The 27769-nt window shown below is 35.3% G+C and overlaps 1 protein-coding gene across 1 annotated transcript in view; it reads left to right on the top strand.

The window, feature by feature from the left end:
• LOC149083554 (paired box protein Pax-6-like) overlaps positions 1–27769 on the top strand; it is a 232089-nt gene that overhangs the window by 88333 nt on the left and 115987 nt on the right. Inside the window, exon 3 of the mRNA XM_089234073.1 lies at positions 25881–25930. The gene's annotated coding sequence lies outside the window, so the exon portion shown is untranslated. The remainder of the gene's footprint in view (positions 1–25880; positions 25931–27769) is intronic.

Consider the following 27769-nt stretch of genomic DNA (forward strand, 5'->3'; position numbering starts at 1 on the left):
TGCCTACATATCAAGGAAGACATAGGAGAAGTACGTACTCAAGACTCTCCAAGGGCATGTTGATTTGTGCCCATTATATTCCACGAGTTATTACTAAAACTCGAAGAAAAGCTATACCATACGCATCCGAACAATAGACTGCTCGACCTCAAGACGAACATGTTTAGAGTTGAGAAGGCTGGGGGAAGGGGGAGGGTGATGGGGAGGGGAGGGGTTGATAGAGAAGCCATTTCAAATTAAATCCTACTTCCAAACTGTGCAAGTTTACATAATACGGTTTCATAGTCCATTTGTAACGCTTCGTTGAATCCTATGAATCCTAACATCAAAGCCAAAAAAAAAAACTATTTTATTTTATTTTTTCATTATTATCATTATTATTATCATTATTTTTCTTTCTGCTTGCCCCTTCCAAGATTTCAACTTCATTTATTATTATCTGGGGTTTTTTTTTTTTACTTTACTTACTTGGAGAGGAGCCGCTGCCGCCATTTTCGAAATCTGATGGGTGGCCATAATAATAATAATAATTGTAGATTGAGATTCGCTACCATTAAAAGACAATCTCCCGGAGAAGTTATTTATTCATTTTATTTATTTGTTTATTTATTTTTCAATGTAATCTCTATTATAAATTTTTGTTGGATTTACAGTATTCGTAAAGTTATGAAGTTGCATGAATTGCACCACCGCCAATTTCGGTTTTTTTGAATTATGGAATATGAACATGAAGTTGGGGGGGGGGGGATTATGAACGAGAAGGTAGAAGAGTAATCATTATGTTGGTATTGATTCAAAATAAATATATAATGAAATTTGATTCGTTTCTAGGAATTTATATTAATTTTCGAACTGGTTGTACGGTTCGTACTTCCATTACTCTTTGAATTTTTAGTCTTATGACGCCGTTATAAAGACCAGAACACCGAGATTTACGAAATTTTATTAACTTAGTGTTTGAGTCAGATGCGGGTTCAGAAGGGACTCTCCAAAAGCCTGATGATATATGAAATGATGCCCGTAAAATACGGGGCAGTGATTGGCCCCGAATGCACAAAAAGTCATTCCCCCCCCCCCCCGACACATTCTGCTGATTCACAACCGCGCCTGTTTCAAAACTGGAACTGACCCTCTAAGCGGTTTTTAAAATTTTCTTGATCAACATTGTAACTGCCACAGTAGAAATCACTAAACCCTCTAAAAATCACCACCTATTTTCGAGAATAATATGCGTTTTTCTATGGAGCTGATAAATGCTCTCCACCCAACACAAAATAATAATAATAACAAAAACAAGGAAGAGATAAAAAAAACGATCGTTTTTCTGTTATTTAAGCAGTGCAGGCAATAACCCTGTATTACCCGGAGGGAATGGAAAAACATTGTTCCTCTCCCCTTCCAGTAGGGGATTGTAGTCCTATGAGACTTTGAAAAAAATGTTGACCCCGCCTACTGACAGTTGATTGACAGGACGGGGGGGAAGGACAACATGCTTTCAGGAGAAGAAATTTTAAAACCCTATCTGGACTCGTCAATGCCAAAATGAGAACATTTTAAGAACCCGAAATATTTCTTGGTTTCCGATATGAGAGCATTTTAAGATCCCGAGATATCTTGGGATTGCAGCAGTAAGGGTTAATAACGCTTTTCCATGATGATAGAACATTCAGATATTGCTTCATAATTGGTATAAAGATGAGTCCTTATTAATCGAGTGGCTTGCAGAGTTCTGTGCATGAGATCACGAGTCACGATACAAGAAACACGGCCAAAATTGGTCAGTGACTCTCGAGGCTTCCCCCTATTGCTGGTGCATAGAAGAGATTTGTGTGAATTCTTCCCCTTAGTCCTTGGATAGTTCAGAGCCTATCGAAGGGCTGCTTGCACATGCTTGACTTTTCGGACCTCCTCGAGTCGAACACTCGTGGGCAAATGAAATAGTGTCTACGTAGGCTAAACGAGAGCAATATTGTGTTGCACACGAGTCACAAGACAGGTTTCGTGAACCTTCTTAGACCGACAACTTAGAAATTTGTCGAATATTTAACTCCCTCACAAGTATAAGGAAGGAGAAAAAGCATTTTTTTTTATTCTTATATAGTTCAGGAAAGATAGATAGCGCCTGCAAGAAAATACTCTTACTAAGACCCAATTTGCTTACAAATCAGTTATTTTTTTACCTGCCAGCTAAGGCACCAATAAAAGAAAGCAGACTCATCGCCATCCATCTTTGAACAAAAAACAGGTTTCCCTCCAAGTGATGGTTCGTAAATCGTTAAAAACGATCGATAATGAAAATGCAGATATTGATGCTATATGAATAAAATGCTAATGCTAGAATGGTAGATTATTTGTTCCCCCATTGATGAATGAGTTCGAATTGTATTCGCATTCCCGTTCCGATATTTTAGTATAGAAGAGGAACACGCATAAAATTTTTTTTTCTCGATAGCTGCTGCCACCTATCAAATCAGAACAAAACTATGAACTATAAATTGTTCAAGTAAAATAGACTGTTGATTTTAAGCCGGTAAGCAGTATAGAAATTAACAATAAGTAGTATAATACTTTATATTATTAATTTCCATGCTGCGTACCGATGTAAATTTCATTTGTCATGATACCAGTTAGTATATTGTTATATTTTCCGGAAATGACACATAAACTTTACACCAATGTATAGCATGAAATCAAAATCACATGGCATCATACCATATACTATTGTTCAATTTATGCTTCAAACCAATATGAAACGAACTGTCAATTTTTCTTGAAGGAGCACAACAATCAGTTCTTTTTTCAATTAAGAAGTGGCAGCAGTGGTTCCAGCGCGATTGTTTTCTTTTTGTTTTGTTCTATTTGCTAACGTGTTAATGTAATCCTAACTTTCCGTTTCGAAAAAACATATTATTGCCTGTAACTTTGATTTTGTACAGTTTTGAGCTGCCGTATGATTCCGCAAAATTTTTCAGGGGTACTTCGGAGCATTTTATGTCTAAAGTAATCGTTGAATCTTTAACAGGTCAGTTTGATGAGCCCATCACGCTCTATGGGAACCCATTCTTTTGATAATATGATCAAAGACGAAGCTAGTTCCCGTGTTAAAAATGGTTTCTCTCCCACTATTATACGGTGGGAAAGAGAATTATCGAAGCAACAATCATCGATTGCTCTCTAATGAGCACGATAAGCAATTAACCGCGAATCGAAGCGACAATAACGTTTCGATCCGTGGAGGTTGATCAGGTTGGTAATACCACCACCACCACAACGACCAATTTTCAATCAGAGATTCGTATAGTCTCGAAACAGGTTCAACATCAATTCTGTACCTCGAAACCCCCCCGAAAGAAAGCATGAACACCACCACAACAACAAAAAAACGACTCGAAGATTTTTCTTAAAGGATTCCCCGTGGACCGTGTCGGCCTTTTATATATTCTTCTCACTCTCGCCCCCACCCAATTACTCGATCACGACTCAATGGCTTACAGAAAAGAACTAATTGAGCTTCCAGCCATCCATCCACCAACTAACCACACTCGATGTTCATGTGCCGTCCCAGGCGCCATCGTGTCATCTACCTATCGAGGTAGAAGAATATAAGGCAACTTTTTATTTTCTACCCCGTGCCTTTTTTGCCTTCGCTGTAAATTACCGCGTGTGGCTTTAGACATATTGTTAACACGGTCGAAAGTTGTCTTCTTTTTTAATTAGAAAAAAAGACCTTTTTTTCTTAACTTCGATGGCTTCCCTGCTACCAATCAAACACTTCCCATTGGTCCAAAACGGACAAAAGGGGGGGAGGGAAATCATAACGTAGAAAAAAAAAGAACAATGGCGGAACATAATAATACAGCCAACGGACGATTCCTTAAAGCTGAAATAATAAGAAAAACCGCAAATAGGAAATGCAATTAAAATGGAAAGTAACTGACGTAAAATACCACAGATTGTCGGAGATTTTCGCAATGTATAGATTCTAATTATAATCGGTCTGTCTGCGGTGGTTAGGTAAGAATCGGCTCGTGAACTTGCCCAATAACCTTTTCTGATGTTAAGGCACTACTAGTACTAAACCACACATGTGCAGCTCGTCCGTATTCCTTTATGGAACCTCTAACGGATTTGTGCACGTTGGAATATGCTGTGAACCTAACGTGAAAGTTTGTTTCTTCATAATGCTTGCTATAGTGCTGCCATCTATTTTTTGAATTGTCAGTGAAGTGTAATGATCGGATATTTGTACTCTTGTAGGTCTGTTGCTCTCTGTGGCGAGAGTTTTTAACGAGGAGATTCGCTCCTCAAGTTGGGAACAACAATAAAGGACCGGACACACCCCGCTTCCCATCTCAGAGAGATATCGAAGCGTTTCCGGAGGATGGGTATATATGGAATTTTATTAATTTACGTGAAAATAGCACACAAAAATATTTCATATATACATACATGCAATAAGGAGTCTAGAATAAAAATTGTGATCATCACAGTCAATCAGCCCGTAATCGCCGTTGGGAACTACAGAAAACTAACTTCAGCCGACCACCACTTGGGCGCCGGTGAGGTTAGAAGCCGGGTAATCGCGATGAAAGTCCATCGCTACGACCACTCGACCACCACAGCAGCTGAGGTTAAGGCACTGCTGAGCATGTAGTGTCGACAAGGTTCCCCAATTATTCAAGGTCTTTTTTGGAATATTCATTTGGCATCCGATTTTGTCGCTCAGATCCTACATTAGAGAGATTTCTAGAGATTGTGGTGGCCAAGAAAGTGCGAGGACACCTTGGAAAACTGCCTCATGGCATCCAATATTTCGTTCAAAACCCATTTTTTTCAGAAAATTTAGATTATCGGGGTGACAGGCTGTGGAATGTCATCAACATCTTGGCAGACTGTCAATTGGGCCCGTTATTCATACCATAACCGGCAAAATATATTGATGACAGTTCCAGGTACAGGACCTCATCCACATTCGAGGGTGCGAATGGCGCAAAGGTAAGATGCTCGTCTAAATATCATGATGGTGACCATCAGATCAGTGGGTTTCATTCCAGAGAAGGGCAATGAAAATTTCTTTCCCTATCGCATCTGACACGACTATCGATAGATGACGAATTGAAATACCCTCAGCGTCCCATCCGTTCCCATCCGTCCAAGAAGACGAGGACGGAAATATAACATGTGTTTCCTATAGAGAGAAAGATTTCTGGCCCAACTTGGCCGCCAGTGAATTGCCATATGGCGATATGGCCGGAGTTGGTGAACGGTGTAGAGAAATCTTCAGGACCGTAGCCAAGTATTCTTTTCATTCGGGTGCAACTGGCGTTTCGACAGAAGGGGCAAAGTGATATAACAACAGACTTAACTATATTCATGAGTGGTCAGAGCACTCGTCCGGCAATCGAGGGACCCGGGTTCGACTCCCGGTAGAGGCAGAGATGAGTTTTTCCCTTCCTTAAAAAAATTAACATCTCAAATGCTAAATATCTTCACAACATCCAGTCTTCTGTATATCTTGTATTAACAAGTGGAGAGCGACATTCATGTCATATATATAGCCCTCTGGTGGCTCGTCGTCCATGAGCTATTAGCTGATCGGTTTCACCGTCCATTGCACGGTTCCGTTCGGCATATATACGCTCTAGCGAAGGAAAATCTCTATCTCCTCTGTAGCTTAGTGGTCAGAGTACTCGTCCGGCAATCGAGGGACCCGGGTTCGACTCCCGGTAGAGGCAGAGATGAGTTTTTTCCTTCCTTAAAAAAAAAAAAATTAACATCTCAAATACTAAATATCTTCACAACATCCAGTCTTCTGTATATCTTGTATTAACTATATTCTTCATTTATCAGTCCTTTTCAATTTGAAGAGGGGTGGGTTGATAATTCTCAAACATGTTATTTAAGTAATCATCAGGGATGGACAAATCTTACGCGAAATGTCGCAGTGGCGACTAAAAAATTGCTATTCGCACCTAAAATTCTCATTTGTGTAGTTACTAAATTGCAGGCTGAGAGCAGCACAAAATTTTTGGAATTTCTAGTAGCATATCTGTCAGCATGAGAAAGAAGGTCACTTCTCTGAAAAAAAGTAAAAAGAAGTATTATTTTGGACCTTTTTCTTTGGGTAAAAATTTTTTTGGAGCCTAAAAAATTGGTCTGGCGCCTAAATTTTATTGTGATTTGTCCAGTCTTGGTAACCGGTAATCATATTATAAAAAAATACGTCCAATTTGATTTAGAAATTGAAGAATCGATCAAAAAAATGTCTTGATGCTCGTACCCCAGAAATGAAAATGTACTAGTGCCCTCTGATGTTGACTTGACACAACAGTTTCTGAATTGATGCATATTATACGGATATGTTAATCGCTTCTTTTAAAAGAATTTGTTTCAGTTGAGCCACATGTAATCATATATATTGTATTTAATCACGCAATTAAATTTTCACGCATTGGAATGAACATATATATACTCTGTTGTAACCATTAGGTGCAGAATTACACACTTTTTTGTCAATTATTTGCTGAGATAATTGACAGATTTTGTAATGGCATATGAAATGCGCTCTTGAATTTTGATACTTCACCTCCTTCAGACATAGTTCTGCAAATTCAAAATTTCTGTGATAAGTAAACCACAACTTATCGAATTAATATTTTCTAAAATAATCTCAATTAATTTGATATATACTAATTCTCTGAGTACAGCAATGGGCGGTAAAAATTGTATTATCTTTTATTGACACGCCTCTTATACACGTACACTCACACACTCAACTATCACATACAAACAGTTTCTTAACTCATCGAACAGGGAAGTTCATGGGAGTCTTAAAGACGCGGTACGCCCTGAGAAAATGTATCTACCTCAGTCAGTCGTATCAAAGTAGTTTTAGTTTCGATTTTGTGAGTGAAAAATAAATTAGTTTCGGTTTTCAGCGTCATCTATCGTTCATTTTGAATATCACTTTATAAATTGGCATATGTGAATTTTCAGCCATGTTTTACCACTTTATACCATTTTTTACGTGCAAAACCTTTTTTGGATAGTTTATAAAATAATTTATTATTTTGATAAGTTGTGCATACTTGTAAAATAATCGGATACAACGAAATACCGGTTAATACGACGTCTCTTCTGCCTGCATGAGCCTTGACCATTGAAATAACGTTTTAAAATTTGGGGCCGTTGCGATAGATCACATTGTACATCTGTGTGCGTGGATTATATAATCGTACATCTCAAATTAATGCATTCGTTCGATATGCAATATTAATAAATTTATAATTAAAATTGCGCATACATTTTTCCCCCAGTGCATAACAAACACTATATCTACCGAAATGAAAACTAAACGATGTTTCGCTTGCTGTCTATGAATAACAATAATCTGCTTAACTATTGTGTAGATAAATGGTTTGCCTGCTATGTTAAAAAATCAAAGGGGTGAAGGCAATTGACTCATTTTTATCTGAAAAACGATTCAATATGACGGCAATTGACCAACACCCGTCCCCCAACGTTCATCATAATTTAAACGACGTCTCTGGTATTTCGATGTTTTTAACGTCAAAAAATTCCGAATTACTCCGAAATGACGTGATGTGACCATCGCTTTAAAGACAAAGACACACACACAAGACATTACCCATCAACACGACATCGTGCGTGTATACACTTCATATCAGGTGTATGAATATCGACACACACAAGCGTCATCAATAACCAGCCGTTACCCTTAAAAGCCAAGTCCGTGACCCCAATACGTTATATTCATTGTGGTGAAATAAAAGATGATGGGGGAAAGGGATAGGCGAACCCCCCCCCCCACACTCCCAGGAGTGGTCACGTCTTCCCTTCGCCCCCCCCCAAAAAAAAAGACTTTTGTCCTCATAGAACAAGGTCAAAGTTTAATTATGAATAAGTAACAAGAAAAGGGCGCTTGCAAACCTAATCTACTGTCCTGCGTTAATTGCCGGGGGGAAACCACAGAGTTTCATTCTTTTGTATTGTTGTTCTTCTTAACGCTCTTGTGCTTCGCCAAGCGTTACTCGATGCTTAGTCAAGAGCTGGGCTTTTAACTATTGACAGTGAAAAGAGCTCTCCACCCGCCCCCCAATTCAAGAGCCAGTTGGGGCCCCTCACACGTCCGTCACTTTCTCTCCTTCATATAAAGATGGGACCCCCATCTCTTGTGTTTGGAGTCCCTATCAGTGGATAACGAAGGAAGTCGAGGCCTATATAAAAGATTTTTATTATATGGTGTACCGTTTACTTTCAATGGGTTTTTATAATTATTGTGGCTCGGTAATGCTGAGCTATAATTGCATGATCGAGTAACGGCTCGGGATATCCGATTCGGTATCATGATTTCAAGTCCGGTATCGATAATATAAGATCTACTGTTAAATATTATGGGTATCTTTCCTTTTTGCACTGTTGTTAGGACGGGTATTGTTGTGGAAAATAATTGTTTCTTACATAGCAGTGTTAAGGAAAAGGATTTTTGGACTAAGCTGCGCGTAATGCTTTCATTCAAGATGAAACTTACAAACGCAAACGCACGCTTATAGGGCTTTCCGCAACCTGGAAGAGTCGTGTGGGTAAATAACAAGTTTCTTTGATAACAATAGACCTACCTGTATTGTGCACAACAGACCAAAAAAAAAAAAAAAAAAATGCACCATGCAACTCAATGTTCACACTGAATATTTTCCAAATTTATTAACAATATCAAGGTACCTGGTATCAAGGATTTCGATTGTCATAACGGGTGCTAAAACAGTCCAGTCGCGAAACAGTGTTAATTTTCATTGTTGCAAACATGTAAATGGAGAGAAAGAATATTACCGATACTCACACAGTGAGTGTAATGCGTTTTCTGATGAGTCGAGGACTTTTTTATGGACGACGAATCAAGTTGTTCGTCCGGTGGTCTCGTTGAAAGACTAGGACTCCCCAGTCCTTTCTGCGGGATCACCGTCTGATTTGATGAAGGGAATTCAACTCAATTCTGTGGACAATCGCGAAAAATGTCAAAATGGCAAAGGCCGCGAGTTTGCGGCTTTTGCATGTTGTTTGAGTTATCGTGCTCCCTGATAATGATCGAGGGCAGGAAAAATGAACCCATACACTCACGATTCTGAAGGGGTGCGGCGGAGACCAAATCCTCGAGCGAGAAATCGGGAACAACTATTTTCTGATGTATATATTCTGATGTAGCAATAAATTCTGATAAAATTTCTGATGTAGCAATTTTTTTCGATCAAATAATTTGGAACAAATCTGTTACAACGTATTGATATAATTGAATAGATAATTATTTATGTACCAATTATGTGCGGACAAAGATTCGTGTATGCCCATCTCATATTTTTGTCGTGTATAGCAAATACTGTACGCAAATTTTAACATTTTACAGGCCGAAATCAGATTGTTTTTTACCATTTTTTATCTTTCTGATTCCCCTTCTTTAGAGACATCATCCGAGAAATTCACGGAGGGGAAAAATTTCCTCTCTGTATGTTTTTTGGATTCATTTTTGTCCATGAAGCAAAATTTGAATAAAAATTATACCGTTTTTTTCTATCTAAACTGGGTGATTTTAGGAAAATATATCGATGAGAAAGAATAATGATATCATAAATTAAATTTTTGTTTTGGAAATTAACACTGAATTTTTATATACTGACACAGCACTAACCGTTTGTTTGGTAATCTTGCTATCATTTGGCATTGCTTTTTTTTTTTTTGACAATTGATAAGATACCAAATTTTTTCATACTTCCGATCAAATTTCAGGTTTGTAGGGCTACTGAAAGGCTTGGGATTTTTGATAATCGATGAGTGAGTGTGCGAGTCAGTGTCAAAATAACAAAATTTTGAGCTCAAATTTCTTACGAACTACAATTGATAAAACAGTGAAATTGAGAGGTTAAATTGGATTTTTGAAATGCTCCAGATTTGTCAAGTTTCATGTACCTGAGTAACTGTAACTTCAATACGGAAATATGAGGGCCTCAAAATTACCTCAAGTTGCTTCCAGAAAAGGATGTTACGGCCATGCTTGTTTTGCTCCACTTGGCGAAGGCACTGCCATGAATTCCAGATCACTCACTACAGAAACATATGTTTCTATAATGAGTGATTTTTTGAACACTTACGAGAACAAAGGCTACATTGAACATTGAAGGACCGGACACACCCCGCTTCCCATCTCAAGGAGATATCAAAGCGTTCCCGAAAGATGGGTGCATCCGGAATTTTATTAAATATGTATATGTATATATATATAAATTTGTATAACAGAATAACAAGTTATGATAAATCATGATCTGAGAATCGAAATCTAAATTGATATTATATCGTCCTTGGCACGTCCGGACTCGATAATCAAATTCCGTTGGTGGCGGTCCGTCCGCGTTCGTTGGATGTCACTAGTCGTGTAGGCCGTACAACGACGAATCGATGTCATGTTTGCGTCACATGTCCTGGTCCAAGTGTCCAAGTCAGCCAATGTTCGGACACCCAGATGTTTTAGCTCATTCTAGGCACACATTCCTGTTCCATAAGCATCCTACGTCTTAATTCTCCTGGGCAATTAGGAGATTTTCATCATTCCGAACAAAGGATGCAAGAAGTCACGGACAATTCACTTGCACATTCATTTCTTTTCGGATATTTCGAATGCTTTTACAGAAAACCGACACATGAGCGCTTTCAGCAACACATCCTCACTATGGATCGTCTTTATCAGGGACATTGTAACCCTATAATAATGGAGCCTTCAACCAGGAAGATTATCGATGAATGCACTAATTCACAATAGAAAAGCAACATCATACTATTTTCCAAATCACATAAAACGTCTCAGATATGCTGTTATTTCAGTTGCTTAACATATAAATTAACAGAAAAAACATTTGTAAACTCTAAGAGTTTTTTTTTAAATTATTCATGTAGTCAATTTATAGCCAATATTGTGTTTTCGTATTGGTGTCATAGTTGCGTTTCTCAGAATTGTCAAGTTATATAGAGGAAAACTGAATTTTTTTCTGAATTCAATACCCGAAAAATGGTGAAGCCACTCATTTCCTAAACGGTTACATGAAAAAGTGCTTTAATTTGTTGAGTGGTGTAATATATATACAGTATGCGCAAATCTTACAATGTGATATTTTTTCACACGGGTATGTATGTCACACACGAACATGTGTGGGACATTCTAGGGCAGGCATCTTCAACCCGTTGCTCACGAGCACCATGGTGCTCCCTGAAGTACCGATGCTCGTGTCCAATTTCGTGCTCGCAAGCACTTGATCAACGTTCCAGTTAAAACACCTTGTAAAACTCTAATTCAATGCATTCATATGTTAAACTTGCCGTAAGGGTGCTCTGCTTTTGATCAGGCAGTGCTCGCGACTGGAGAAAAGTTGAAGACCTCTGCTCTAGGGAGACGCTTGGCAGCACGTCATCAGCCGCCAGCAGTGATTCCGGAGCTTCGATGGGCGCTACAACGGGAATGGGCAGAAATGCCCCAACAGCTTGATGACAACCTTGTACATGGGCGGAGGATGCAAATCCTGCATAGCAGTCAGGGGTGTTCTTATCTGCGACTAAAGGCTAGATTTTTCCTTCGCCAGTCACTTGTCACATGGGCGTTTCGGTCTTCTGTCCAATTGCCGGAGTTAATTTTTCAATAAAGCTCCATTTCATCCTTTGGATTTATTTTTTTAGAATCTTTTTTTTCACCCTCACTCTAAGTGTTCTCTTTCGCTCTTACATGTACATGGTAGAAAAAAATGCGTTATATGTATGGGAAAGTCATTTACAGGAGTATAAAAAGAAAGAAGGGAAAGGGAAAGCAACTTCAATTGATAGGATTGCTATGAATCTTCATGATGGTGGAAAGAGAGGATAGAAACTGCAGAGAACTTATTTGCTAGATATGTTTACTTTTCCCCCCGTCTTGGCGATGTTATGGTATTGTTTGTGTCAATTTTGGAAAACTTTTGCCCCACGTTACATTAGAAAAACTGTCTCGCCCTTAATTTCTGCACACCAGTGTACGATTCGTACTACACCAAGAACCTAAAACAAACCATTATTAACTTATAATAAAATCCACGATAGCCATCACTGTCCAAGGAATCCCTCCATGAACACAAACTCCCTCATGAACAAAAACTCCCTCATGCCACCAGACTTCTTCTTCTGGACGGTCTCTTCCTACTGATATATTATATTATAGGTACTTAACGATTACCTAAAGGTTAACCAAACCGTGAAATCGAATATAGGATAGGATAGTAATGAAAAAGCCAAAAAAATTGCGAGTTCTTTCTCTTTAGATGTGTATTTCTTGGAACCGTACGAAGGAGATTGGTCTGAAAAAAAAAATAAAAACTCGTCGATATTACTACTACTACTACTACTTTAAACGGACTTCCTACATAATAATAGGAGACAAACCAATGATTCCACCGCAACAGGGAAAGTGGTCGGGTGTGGCGTTGGGATGAAAGCTGTGGCTGGCTTTCTTTTTTTTACCTCTGACCAGTTTGAGAGAGAGAGCGAGAGAGGGGTCATTTGCTAAATAAATAATAATAAAAACAATAATAATGGGAAATTGACCTGAATCGATTCGACTTTCGAGATAAACGATTTGATTCCTGGTTACGCATCGGGTCTATAATTACTCTCGTGGATTTCTCATGCTCGGGAATATATAAGTCAGCAAATATAGTCTTCGGCATTAATAATAATATTTTCCTATTTATTTGAAAATTTTCTTCCCATGGATCGAAATATTCCGATTTCTCTTTTTCTTTTTTTGAATTATATGTTATTGGAAATTCCTTTGCCTTACCAATGAGTTTTGATCATTGGGTATTGGTGAATTTATCATAGATAGCCAATATAACCAATTAGTAATTATTGTCAGGGAAAATACTTATCCCGGCAGTGGTAGGTGGTCTGGGTCTTTCATATTTCCGTAGCGTCTAGAAACAATGTTATTGTATCTAATACCATGAATGATGAAGAATAAATAAGCTATATAAACAGGTATAAGTAGAAATCATTAATAATCATGTCATTGCCACACTATGTCAGTATTACTTGACGTACAAGGCAACAAAATTGGACTAGCTTTATTCCACGAATCGGCGATAAATCTGGTAACCTCGTACTCACCTAACCGCACGAAAGAAAAAGGAAGAAGGGGAAAGAAAAAATACATATAAAAGGGAAAGTATAATAGATGAGGTAGATAAGATCTTTTTTCACCCTCGCTTTACGTTTTCTCTTTCGCTCTTACATGTATATAGTGGAAGAATGCATTACATGTGTGGGAAAGTCATTTAGTTACAGGAGTATAAAAAGAAAGAAAGAAAAGGAAAATCAACTTCAATTGATAGGGTTGCTATGAAGCGTCATGATGGTGGAAAGAAAGGATAGAAAACACAGAGAACTTATTTCAATTTATTCCACTGGTGTTTGGATGCAATGGTAGGTCCGTGATAATTAAGGGACTGACGTTTTTTTTTCTTTTATTTACCAAGATGATGTAATTTGTCATGAAAGTGCTGCTCTGAACTGGTCCCTTTGCTCCCGTTAGTGGTGATGACGACTGACATCTTGGACAAGAAGAGTCATTGTGATCTTTTTGACTGCCCACTGATAATTTCCGTCTTTAGTGGTAATGAAAGCGGGGTCACCATGATCTCCTTAGCTGCTCAGTGATGGACTTAACCCTCATCGTGGACATCTCCAGTGTGATCTGTGATTCCGTTATCTGCCTAGACACTGTGACTTTTTCCATCTTCAGTGATAACCACGCAAAATGTCCGCAACAGATAAAATCATCCGGGAGCCTTCCTAATTAATTATGACATGGTCATCAGTCAATAATCGAAGTCTCATCCCCAAATTCGAAGACTTGGGTGTGAGACGATTGTTGTGGTTCTCTCAGCGTCATGATCTCCTCCTTAAACAGTTTTGAGGGGAACTGAAATGTGGATTGAGGTGCAGAAAGAGCAATGCATTTGAATTCAACAGCTTAACTTGCATCGTCCATACAGGAATAATATCGTTTTATATCAAGTCAAATTTCGCTATAATGAACTCTAAATTTGTTTCTCAACATCCGATCTAATAAGAGAACCTCTTGAGGAATTTTGGTCCTAAGTCTTCCAAACAGGGTAGTTTCGGTACGATCCAATAGAAGAATAATCCCAAACGAAGCAGCTTGGGGGCCGATTCACGAATTGCATCAGCAGCTCAACTCACGTCAGTCTCACAGGAGTAGTTTAGGAAATTTTACCTTTGATGCGATCCACAAATTAATGAAAAGTCTTCCCAAGAAAGAATGTTCCGAACTGTTCTGTGTAACGGTATATTTTGTGCATAGGCGGAGATAGACGTGGAAGTATGGGGGCACGATCATTATTGCTGGGGGGGGGGGGCACGACGATGATGATGATGATTATGTCAATTCGTCGGTACATATATGCATTAGTTCAGTCGATTTCACCTTTGATGCTGGGGGCAATGCCCCCCCCCCGCCCCGTATCTCCGCCCATGATTTTGTGCCATCTACTACGAGAGTAATCCGATACTCTCTTATACTTATGGTCAGTAGCCTACCGTCTTAACGCATGGACCCACCAGGACATAGTCAGGAACTCAAGTTAAGATGACCCTCCCTTTGGTCTACTTCAGATTTCATCAGCAGATTGACTCACATCAGCTTTGCAGGCATGATAGAGAAATATTCCAATTTGGTGTACGGTAATTCGGGAATTGAACCAAATGTTTCCTATTATCATGTATTCTGCGTCATTTAGTATGCCGGTGATAAGTATCCTCTTAGGAAGACTTTGCACCAATGTCTGGATTACAAGTTAAATATTTTTCTACTACTGCGAATAGGCCACAGCAATCATTTCACACCCAAGTCTAAATACATACTGCTGTATTTAGGTGGCATGGTGCATTGCCACCTGGTAAAGACACCCACTTTTCTCCAAATTATAAAGTAAAACCTCGCTATAGCGGACCTCTGACGAAATTTCTATTCCCATCCTATAAATCGGATATAACGAACCAAATTTCGGTCCCTTGAAAATAATTATAATGGAATTTAAATGCAAAAGTGTAAAACAATCGATTCGAAACTCGATTAATTATATGAATCAACGCATTACTTTATATTAATTAAAGAAAGGAGGAATGTCTCTCTTTATAACATGCATTAGCTCGTACTAATCTCTTTAAGAACAATGTCGAATCGAAAGGGAACTCATTCATCAATTTGCCTAATTAATTTCGGAATCTTTTTGCACACAATCAACCAATTAGTTATAAGCAATTCGATCTTACGTCAAATTCATTTTGGAGAGAGAGAGAAACCTTGTTTTGACATTTAGGTCACGCTAATTGTTTTCTATCATGTGTCATGTATTGTCAGACACTACAAGGCAGTTTTCACTACATGATTTGATTATTCTTCTCTCGAAGGCTGCTGCGCAATCAACAACAAATGGATACATGTCAGAAATTCAATGGATGCGTTTTTCTTCGTATTTTTCCATCCTTCACCAGTAAATTTTGATTTTTCCCCTTTGATTATTATCGGAACAGTCACGATTATCTCGGATTTCGATTCTCGTGATTAAATCGGAAGCGTTTCAAGGATTCCGTTCGATGCAATTAGGGGAACCATTTGTATATTAATTGATAACTAAATTCGACTGACGTCATTTTGAATTAAAATCTCGAGATAATTTCAGCTATGTGTGATAATAAATCAATAGACAAGTTAATCATTAGTTATTAAATTTTATAGGAATAAATTTTAAAAAATTCTTCCAATTGATTACAAACTCTTCTTCTGGATTGGGTGTAGCTTTCTGTAGATTCTCTTCGGCTTCCGCTTCGTTTGTTGTAATTTCAAGCTCAAAAATCTTCAAATAAGCTGTCCCATTGTCTCGTATACAAAACACTAAAATTTCATATCATTGAAAATGATATCATATAATTCGTTTGGATGCAATCAAAATTAAAACACCTATGAGGAAAGGCCTTTCTAGGAACGCTAGTGTTTACATTCTACTCGATAGTCTCTATTGTATTACCAGATGTGATATAAAACTCAATTGAATGTAGTATTTCCTAGAACTCCTTGAAATACTCTTAGGCCGGTATTACACTATAAAATTTTGATAAAAGTTCTTTTATAAAACTCGAAAAATGCAGCCAATAAGATTATTGGTTGCGTTTGCTATAATGTAACCGATGCGCTTATTGGTTGCATTTTTCGAGTTTTATAAAAGAACTTTTATCAAAATTTCATAGTGTAATAACCGGCCTTACACGTGCGCTTCATCATACGCGGCAACTAAGGCGCCTATAAAAAGGTTGAACTCGCCTACTTTTGAGTGAAGAACACAGGTTTGCCACTCCAAGTGAGGTCTCAGAAATCATTAAAAAAAGCGTGATAGGGAACTGTGATTGGCTATAGTAAGGAACACTGACGTCTTACTTTTGTTCATAGATGACTTGTATCAGCCTATAAAAAAGCCTTCTGTATTTCAAGGAGTTCCACCTAGAACTAGTCATTACTCTGTGACGTCACTTCCAGTCTCAATCTAAAGTCCACCACCAAAATTACCATCACACTACATCACACCCACTCAATAGATCATTCATCGATCTTAAACATTGTCGATTTGCACCAATTGCCGTATAATGAAAATATGTAATGAGATAAAATCCTATATGATACAAAATCTGATACATCTGTACATTTTTTTTAATGTCTCCAAAATTAATATTTAGTCTACGAAATTCCTTCCCCCGATCTAAATTCCCAGTCCCGCGGCGTCCCTCAGTTCCTTTCCGTGACAACCCAAATCTTTCTACTAATAGTTTCAAGGTGCTGAACATCCGTATGATCGAAACTTAGCGCTCGTCATATAATTCTAATCTAAAAATCTCATGGAAAAAATGTCCAATCACTAAATTAAGAACAACGTACTGTATATTTGAATTTGTAGAAGAGAAATGTCGAGGTGGTAATCGCTTAATTGATGCGTAGAAAATTCGAGTTCCAATAAATTACACCATTTCTCGCAAATTTTCAGCTTCAGACAGCCGAAATGAAAACATCGGATATTCATTCCTCAGAGAAATTCGATCTTTTTTTTTTTTTTTCGCACCGCGGTCATTTTCTGCACACGAGGGCTAACTAGACCGGTCCCTACAATTTATTGCCGATTCCGAACGGCAGCCTTGTTTTTTTATAGAAGAGTTCATCAACTTTGCCCAAGAATATTTATTAAGAAGATCAACGAATAAGGCAAATACACGAAAATTAAAAGTCCTAATGCATTTCAACACCAATGGGTGCCGTCTTCAGAGGAAAATTTAACCAGAGCAACCGAGCGTTAAGATTTGGTATTCAACCCAAGTGGGAAACTCGGTCAGCGTGTGACTAGTGGTTACATTTTCCTCTGAAGACGGCACCCGTTGGTGTTGAAATGCATTAGGACTTTTTATTTTCGTGTAGTTGCCTTATTCGTTGGTCTTCTTAATACTTTTTTTTTACACTCATTGAGAGCTTGGTGCGGTAACCTCTCGATGTGGTGTAGCAATCTTTTTCTGTGGTCATGTCGCCGTTTCTCTTGTACCCCTGTGCCAGAAACGTTTCTGACAAGGACGAACCGGGTATCGAACTCGCGACATCTCTAAACATCCGTCGGTACTTCAGGCAAGCGTCTTATCGACCCGAGCTACCTCGACCCCCCGAGAGAAAAAACAGTACAGAAATGCAATTTCGAATCTCTAAGAATAACATTCTGGTATACATATTTCTTTCAATATCTATCCAACCCCTCGATATACAATCATCTTATAACCAGTCTTCTTTTTCCGTAGAAAAAAAAAAAAGTTTCCAGAGACTTTTTCTCTATTGATTACGGGGGTGTGTTCGAGCTTGAATTGCAATTATACGCATCGAATTCGAGCCGCAACAGAAGCCATAGATATATATATATGTGACTGATGTGCGAACAAAGGATAACCCAGAGCTTCTGTTGCCACTAAGAAATTTCACACAGACACACACACACACAAAATAAGAAAATGAAACCTACGCACGTTCCAGTAGGTATAAGATTGGGGGAAAAAAAAAATGACGGATGAAAAGGTGGTTGTTTGGAAACCCCTAGGAAAAAAAATAAATAAAATAAGAAAGAAAATTGTGGTTGTGAGGCATTTTCTCCGCCTTCTGTATAATGACATTCAATTTTGTGAGACGGTAGGAGAAGAAAGAAATTGGAATTGAAATACAGTACGTACGTACATCAAAGGGCAACGAATCCTAACGTTAGGCTTAACGTTATCATCTCTCTAGGCAATTTTCATGGGTTTCTTTTATTATTATTTTGCGTTTTTCTGCGCGATCTTTCATCTTTGTTATTTTGACGAAAAAAAGGTTTTTTCTTTTCTGAAATTTACCGAAAAATAATAATAATGGTATCTGCAGAAATATAATTACCAACCAGTAATTTTACATTACACCAACGCCCAAAAACCATAAGTAACTATTAGCGAGAGAGAGAAGAGCGTTATATACGCAACGCAGTGTATATTCAGTGGTTTTATTTTCTTATTTTCGTCTTCTCAGTGGCTATTTATATGGAATGAGAACTTTATTCAAAGCAATTTCATATATATTTTTTATTTTATTATACGGAAATAATAAAGTAAATTTTGGTCCTTCGGTTGATGAAAACGCCCAGTAGCGAGTTACACCTCCGCCTTTCGTATGCATTTTATATACGGATATTTTTCAGCTAAAAATGAAGTTAATATCTATTTATTCGTTGCGAAATTCGATTTAAAGGTATTTTTCCTGGTGGGATTAAGGAACAATTTTGATAATTTTCAATAGCTCGGATTTTTCAATTCGGAATTATCATTTCCAATTTGAATCGTGATACGAATGGTGATGAAGCGCCCGAATGCGGATTGTACAAAAAACTTTTTTTTTTTAAATTTTGTAAAATTTTAATTTTTTTATAAAGCAACACATATTTAAATTGACGATTTTTCGTTCAATCGTAAAATTTATTTAATCATGTATGCATCGTTTTTCAATGTAATTATTTGTATGAAATTGAACCTATATGGTAAAACCTAGGTTACCGCTTACCGCTCTTCGGGCTTTTATCGTAACATATATGAATTATGCATTGTTATATATAACTTGTGTTTTGATTTTACCTATGTATTTTCTCTGAATTCATATTCTTTTGATTAATCAATTTTTTATATACTTCAAACTCAATTAGCGGAACTTTTTTTTTTTAAGAAATTTATATACCACGTCAAACAACTTTTCAGGCTTATCTTTGATTCAAGTCCAGTTTGTGAATTTGTCCCTATTGAATTTACACATTCATAAATTACGCACATCCTATTCATTTATTAACCCGTGCATAAAATACTCGCTTTGTTACAAGTTCATGCCAAACGGGTCGTTTACGGCCCTTGCCAGATTTCTATGTAAAATGAAAAATGAATGTAGGAGATTTTTCTTCTAAAAAATACAAATTTCACATAAATACAGCAATGTATTCGATCTTGCTGAAAAAAAAACGTTTCATGCATAAATGAGTTAATGTAGTAAGAAACATTTTTTGTCTTGATAATAATATCAGTATATACAAAAATATAATGACCAACCGATAATTTGACATTACACCAACGCCCAAAAACCCATAAGTAACTATTAGAGAGAGAAGAATGTACGCTATACAGTGTATATTCAGTGATTTTATTTTCTTACTTTCGTCTTCTCGGTAACTATTCATATGGAATGAGACCTTTATATTAAATGTTATTGCATACTTTCTTCGTCCTTGCTTTATTCTACTCAGAAATAATAAAGTAAATTTTGGTTGGGGAAATTTAAAATTTCGGTTAATGGAAACTCACAATAGCGAGATACACTTCCGCCTTTTGTATGCGCCTTATATACGGATATTTCAGCTGTAATTGAAGTTAATACGTATTTTTACGTTGAGTAATTCGATTTAAAAGTTCTCCTGGTGATTTTTAGGAATAATTTTCAATGTCATTCAGTAGGTTTAGATTGTTCAAGTGGAAATTATTAATTCCAATTTGAATCATGACGCGGAATTTATGAAAAACGAAGATCATTCAAATGTTACCTAACCAAACCTAATTTAAAATTTTAACGCCGATCACGAGGCTAAGCCTCTTTCTACGGCAACTGAAAGGGCCCACTGGAGAGGGTGGTGAACAAATGTTATCTATATACGTATTTTTAATATCGGTAAAATTTTACTTTTTCCGCAAATCAACATATGTTTAAATTCATGGTTTCTCATACAATTATGCGATTTATTAATTTACATTAGTGTAGTTCAAGGTTTTAACTATTTGTTCTAACTTAAACCTGAAAGTTGATATATTAAATTTTCCGGATGCACTAAAAATTTATTTATAAATTACGTACCATTATAACTTGTTTGAGTTTTATACAAATATTTACTTTTAATTTGAAATCTTTTGGGATTAATCAATCTATTATAAACTTTGAATTTTTAACTGTCGAATTTTTTTGTTGAAAGTTATATGCTTCGTCAGACAAGCTTTTCAGGCTAGGAAACGACATTTAACTTTGGCTTTGTTCCGGTCTGTTACAATGTTTCTATTAAATTTAGATTTTTATAAATTATGAACTCCATTAACAATTAACACAGTAAGAAACACTTTTGGACTTTTGCGGTATTTTAATCAGTATTGTTAACGTTCAGCTTAACGTTATCTCATTTCCAATTTTCTTTTCTTTAGTGTATTTCTGCGCAATCTTTCATTTTTGTTCTTTTCACGGGAAAAGCTCTTTTTTTCTTGTTCTTCTTTTTAAAATTCACCAAGAAAATAATAATAGTATCTGTAGAAATATGATAGGCAACCAGTAATTTTGCATTACACCGACGCTCAAAAACCTAAAATAATTGTTAGAGAGAGAAGCAATGCAATGTATGTTCAGTCATTTTATTTTTTTATATATTTTCGTCTTCTCAATAGTTATTTATATGGAATGAGAACTTTATATTCAAACACCAATTTTTGATTTTTTTTTATTTCATACGGAAATAATAAAGTAAATTTTGATCCTTCGGTCAATGGAAACGCCCAGTAGCGAGTCACACCTCCGCCTTTTGCATGAAAAAGTCTCTCTTCATAACTCAAGCCCTGTGTGCCAACAAGGACACGCGTAGCTCTTCTCTGCACCCCTTCAACCAAGTCTATGTCCCTCTGTAGGTATGGTCTCCAAAACCTTACAGCATACTCCAGTCCAGGACGAACTAAGACTCGAAAAAGCGGAAGAATCATTTGCCCATGCTGCAATCCTGTTTAGACTGGTCTGGAGCGACTCCCTATTATTTCCAATTTGAATCATGATGCGAAATTCAATAATATGTTTTTCACACAATTATATAATTTATTAAATTATGTAAGTATATTTCATGCACGTAATTATTATTAAATTTTTCACATAAATTAGTGATTTGTTATAAATTACACATTGTTATAACTTGTTTCAATTTTAACTAAATATTTTCTTTGAATTTGATATATTTTTAATTAATTCAATTTATTATAAACTTCAAGTATAATTATGTAAGATTTTTTTTCTTAATGGTATGTGTTTGCCTAACAGCATTCCAGACTAAAAAAAACGACCCTATCATTTCTGGTCGAATCTGTTATTCTGGACTTTTACGAAATTATAATTGAAATTTTCTGGTAATTCGATAGAATAGTTTCGATAATTTTCAAGTTTGTTCATTAAGTTTCGATGCGGCAAAGTTGGCAAGTTGGAATTATTATTATTTCCAATTTGGATCGTGATACAGTGTTAAGAACAAATACAGACAGATTCAAGAAAATGGTATTTTCCATAGTTGTGTAATTTCACTGTCTTCTTAAGTAAGCGTGCATTTAAAAATTGATTTATCGTTTTTAGTTCATATTTAATAATGTGAGCACTCTTTTTGAATGTTATTATTCGCTCTAAACTAAATATAATAGCTCATACGTTGAATTCAAATAAAATGAAATTAATCGTATATAAATTGAGTTGATTGCACTTTGTGCTAAAAGTTGTTCAAACTTCAGCCAAATACTTTCTTTGAATTTGGAATTTTAAAAGCAATCAATTCATTAATAACTGCATTTTATGATTTTGAGTGAATTATTAAAAAACGTTTGTTTATTTTGTAATTCACACATCGTTTTTGTTTCCGTTATTTTCTTCTTTTAATTATGCATTCCATAAAAAGACACTATAGGGAAAATTGATAACTTTATTAAAAATTGCTAATCAATGCAGAAGAAATTTATGTGATCTGGGGGTGTGTGTGTAGGGGAGGTCACTTGACCCTGTAAGCGGCAGTGACGAGGTATCTCGCCCCCATAAAAGCCCCTTATTTTAGCACTGACAATCCTAGATATTTTGTGAAAATGATTTCAAAATGGAAAACCTTTCCCTACACCCCTTAGTTGCGCCTACTGAAAAGGAAACCTCTATTTCATTAAAAAAATATATGGCATTTTGACGGGGGGAGTAGTAGTGATTTCTAATTGCCGCTTGAAGGGTGAAGTGATCTATGGACATGCGCGGGTCACTAAAGTGATTTGTAAATATGCCTCGGATCTTTTAAGTTGTCTGTAAATGTACTACGGGCTGCTTAAGTGATCTGGGACAGTGCAGGGGGGTCACTAAAGGAATCTGAATATGCCGCGTTCAATGATTTCAAAATGGAAAACCCTTTCCTATACACTTTAGTTTGCGCCTACTAAAAATCGGAAGGAAGGCTACTTCATTAAAAACGATATGACATTTTGAAGGAGGAGGGAAGGTTTAGTGATTTCTAATTGCTGCTTGAAGGGTGAAGTGATCTGTGGATATGCGCGGGTCACTAAAGCGATGTGTAAATATGCCTCGGATCTTCTAAGTGATCTGTAAAGGTACTACAGGCTGCTTAAGTGATCTGGGGCAGTGCAGGGTGTCCTTTAAGTATGATCTGTGAATATTTTGCTGGTAACTTAGTTATGTATAAATGGACCGCAGCTCCCTTGAGTTATTTGTAAATAGGCCTCAGGTCACTTAAGTGATCTAGAAATGTACCGTCGGTCACTAAAGAAATCTGTGAATATGCCGCGAGTCACTTAAATGATCCGGGAATGAGCCGCGAACTAATTAAGTGATGTTGAAACAGCACCGCGATCACTCACGTGTCGTCAAATGTGTCGTTTACTTCATTTTTAAAAAAATTATGTTTGATTTCGCGGACCACATCAGATGATTCCGAGGGCGGCTGGTCATGGGTTGAGCACGTATGCCCCAAGTGGAAGATTTTGTAAAACTGAAAATAAGTATTCACATGAATATATTAATAATAAATTCAATGTACCTTTGAATTTATCATTAATATTCATGTGAATAGTTCACAGGAAAAAGTTGCTTTTCTCCTCTGCCGGTGAGTTTTAATTTTAAAAATCGCATATTTAGAAACCGAGCAAACAGCCGATGAAAATCGATCTTGATCGAGGAGAATCGATGTAATGCTTGTTTGTCTTTTCGTTTAGTCAACATATCCATGACAAATTGATTCGTAGTTACGCCCCACTGCGCATGTGATAAATTATCCCGAGCGTATTTGAAGAGCGTAATCTCAAATACCATACATCACTCAGTGAATAATTTGTAGTGTTTTTATTATTTGGACACACTGTAACCTTTTCATGTTGTTCCGGAGTCATTTGTCTTCTTTCCTTTTTTTTCTGTTCTTCTTTCTGTTTTTCTTTTCTATTCCGTCATGTCTTTCCTTGTGTTTCAAGATGCTTCTGGGCAGTAAAGAAAGAAAAGAAAGAATAAATTATTTTTCTTACGGCTTTCATCTCCCTTTCCTCTTATGATGCAATAAGACATAAACATTTTTCATATGCATATGGTAACTAATAAATTAATTTATACGTAACTTCCCTAATTGATTATTTCTTTATTTATTTGTTTATATTTTTCTATCTATATTTTCACCTTGTTTATATTTTCAATCTATATTCTGTGTATATTTTCAATCTATATGTTCTGTTTATATTTTTATCTATATCCTGTTTATATTATCATATATATTCTGTTTATATTTTCATATATATTCTGTTTATATTTTTATCTATATTCTGTTTATATTTTCATCTATATTCTGTTTATATTTTCATATATATTCTGTTTATATTTTCATATATATTCTGTTTATGGTTTCAATCTATATTTTTATTTGTTTATATTTTTCACTCTATATGTTTATTTATTTATATTTTCAATCTATATTTTTATTTCTTACTTTTTTTAATTTTTTAAAGATTTTTTTTCATTTTTATATTTTAAAAAATATTTTTATTTTTCAAATTACTTATTTTGATGAATGGTACGTTGTTTTTATGTAATTTCAGGTTTGCGAAAAAGTTTTTACAATTTTTGTTCATTTTTATTTTCTTCTGAATTTTTTTTTAGGATTTTTTGATTGTTTGTATTTGTATATTTTTCTCATTTTTCTGGGCAGTAAAGAAAAGAAAGAATAAATTATTTTTATTATAGCTTTCATCTTCCTTTTCTATTGCTATACATAAGTAATAAATATTTTTCATATGCATATATTATTAGCCAATAAATTAATTTATGATTAACTTTCCTGATTGATTATTTCTTGATTTATTTGTTTATATTTTCTATCTATACTTTTATCTTGTTTATATTTTTCTATCTATACTTTTATCTTGTTTATATTTTTCTATCTATACTTTTATCTTGTTTATATTTTCAATTTATAATTTTATTTGTTTATTTTTCAATCTATATGTTTATTTGTTTATTTTCAACCTATATTTTTATTTGATTATATTTTTCAATTTATATTTTCACTTGCGTTCTTTCTTTCGACAACAGCTTTTTCAATATTTTAAAGGTTTCTCTTTTATTAGTAGATTTTAAAAAAAAAATTATTTTTCAAATTACTTATTTGGTCTACATTTTTTTTATTATTCATGCGATTTTGGGTTTCAGAAACTTTTCAATTTTTTTCTGTGATTTTATGCTAATTTTTGTTGTTTTCTAAAATTTTTTAAGAGTATAGTTTTTACATTTATTTTTACGCACATGTGAAAAATTCAAAATTTATTTTATTTGTGTTTATGTATATTTTTTTCAAAATTATATTTAATATTTTTAAATTATTTCTCTATATTTTTAATCTTCCTTTATGTATATATTTTTTGAATGGAAATGATCAGAAATGCATATCAAAATTTATATTTTTAGTCTTTCCTTTAAATTGTTCTTTTTAAAGTGTCCTTTAATATCATTCGTATCTATCTGGTTTTTTTTTCTTATTTTTCAACGTTTTAATTTGCATTCATAACCTTAGCATATATTATAGATTTTAATTGCACATTTATATTTTTAATTTAATTATTAATTTTTAATTTCGTACCTGGGTATTTTTGATTTGTAAATTATTACGTACTTTTAATTTTTTGATGACTCATTCTTCTTTTTACTTTTACAACGTTTCTAGTTGTACGTATTTGTATGTTTTGACCGTTATAGTTTTATTTAGCATTATTTTCAATTTTAGTGTTTAATGCTTAGGTTTTGTATTTTTTTTAACGCTTCTTTTCTTTGTTGGTTGAGTATTATTGTTTAATTTATATAGATACCATTCATTTAATAAATTTTCCGTTATGTATGGTATTTTGATACTGATATTCATCTCTTATAGCCTGAATTGTTATTGACAGTATAACAGTTGTTACAAGACAATTTTTTTAAGTAAGTAACAATTTTTTAAAATCGTAGTAGTAGTTATGAAATTATTTTAGCTCACTATTTTTTAGCTGAATGTACTATATTTTCTGCGTATATGCAAATTTCATCTACCGATATTAAAATATTAATGAAAGTGCTTCTTGAGTGTGGATCCCGTTTTTTGTGAATAAAATCTGATCTTATTACTCGTATCCATACGCCATTTATAAATATAGAAAAACATTTTACAAATTAATTTTTTAAATTACATATTTCTATTTTTATCGGTCAAAAAATAATGGTATTTAAAACTTTAAATGTTCTCGACATATAACCTGCGGATTATTCGTAGGAAAATACGATTAATGGCTCGACAAAACTATTAATTAATCTATACACACACACATTTAACTTTAAAAACTTATTAACTTATAATAAATGATATTTTTTATATCCTTTTATTCATCAATATTGTCAGAATCAATCAGAACCGTATAGAGTCATATAAAATGATATATAGTCCATCTCAGTTATTACGCGCGGAATCGAAGATTCTCCGAAATTTTTTTCGTAATGCCGAGTTTTCATTACAAGTGAAAAGTAGATGTTTTCCGGTATGGAAAATACAATCAGGTGCAATCAAATACTGTACATGAAGTATTTAATTATGATTAGGATGACCATATTTCAGCGAGAGAAATACAGAAAAATCGGGATCATAAATACAGAACATGGTTAATTCTCGCCAAAAAATATTATCGATTGCTTTGCCAATGAAATTGCCAGCTATTATGCACTTAAACAACTCTTTGGGGAAGATAAATAGAATTGCAGTTAATTAAAATTTATTTCACGAAAAAAAATAAAGTGGAACATCAAACCTCTTTTGAGGACTGAAGACCGCTACACACTACTTTGACATGACGTGGTCCCGCGTCACGTCAGCGACGTTATGAATTCTGATTCATGGAATTTCTACGAATCAGAAACGTGTTAAATGTCGCGTTTTCGTACGTCCTGTTTGATCAAGCGGGACGTATGGTCACCATATTGGTTTTGTATTTATTTTCGGATTTTATTATCATTGGTTATTGTTATCAGAAACACGAAGCCCTGATGTCATCACATTATGGGGCGTGTCCTGTATTAAATTATTTACAATCTCACTATAAATTTAAATATCGACATTCAATACCGGCCATGCATAAGGATCATTATGTGAGAAGTACAGGGTGTCCCAAAAATTCGTAAATAGTTCGAAAAATTCACAAAAATTGAATGAATTAGTCATTTGAATGTGATTTGCAAAAAATTTATTCTCACGAATGGGAGGGGGGGAGGACATAATTTTTCAACAGAAAAATCTTTGTTAATAGAGGGCGCTGCACACCTATGCGATATGAGTGCGTGGACCTGAACCTTTCTTCCACCTCTCCTGTGTCCGAAACGTTCCTAAAGTTTCAACCAGAGATTCGTGGCTGAGGTAGAATAATTTCACCAATAGCGCCTTTCTTATCCACCAATGTGAATATCCCAGTGAAAGCCAAATGCAAGCATCAATAACTTGCAAATTCTCAAATGAGCTGTTAATCGTAAGGACTCTGATTGGCATATTTATAGTGTTTTGTACAGCGCCCTCTACCGACATGCTTTTTTTTCTGTACAAAAATATATTATCTCTTCGTGAGGGAAAAACAAGCCGCAAGCAACATTCAAATGCATATTTGTATGACTTTTTGAACTACTTACGAATTTATGAAACACCCTGTATGTTGCTTAAGCAATTTAATCCTTCAACGATTTATGGCTGGGTTTTAACATAATTACTGAATTTAAATAAATAAAATGAAATTGGAATGAATA

Source organism: Pholcus phalangioides, unplaced genomic scaffold (genome assembly GCF_987345545.1).
Source record: "Pholcus phalangioides strain wild (caught in Gottingen) unplaced genomic scaffold, Ppha-v1.0 ptg000008l_1, whole genome shotgun sequence".
Lineage (NCBI taxonomy): Eukaryota > Metazoa > Arthropoda > Arachnida > Araneae > Pholcidae > Pholcus > Pholcus phalangioides.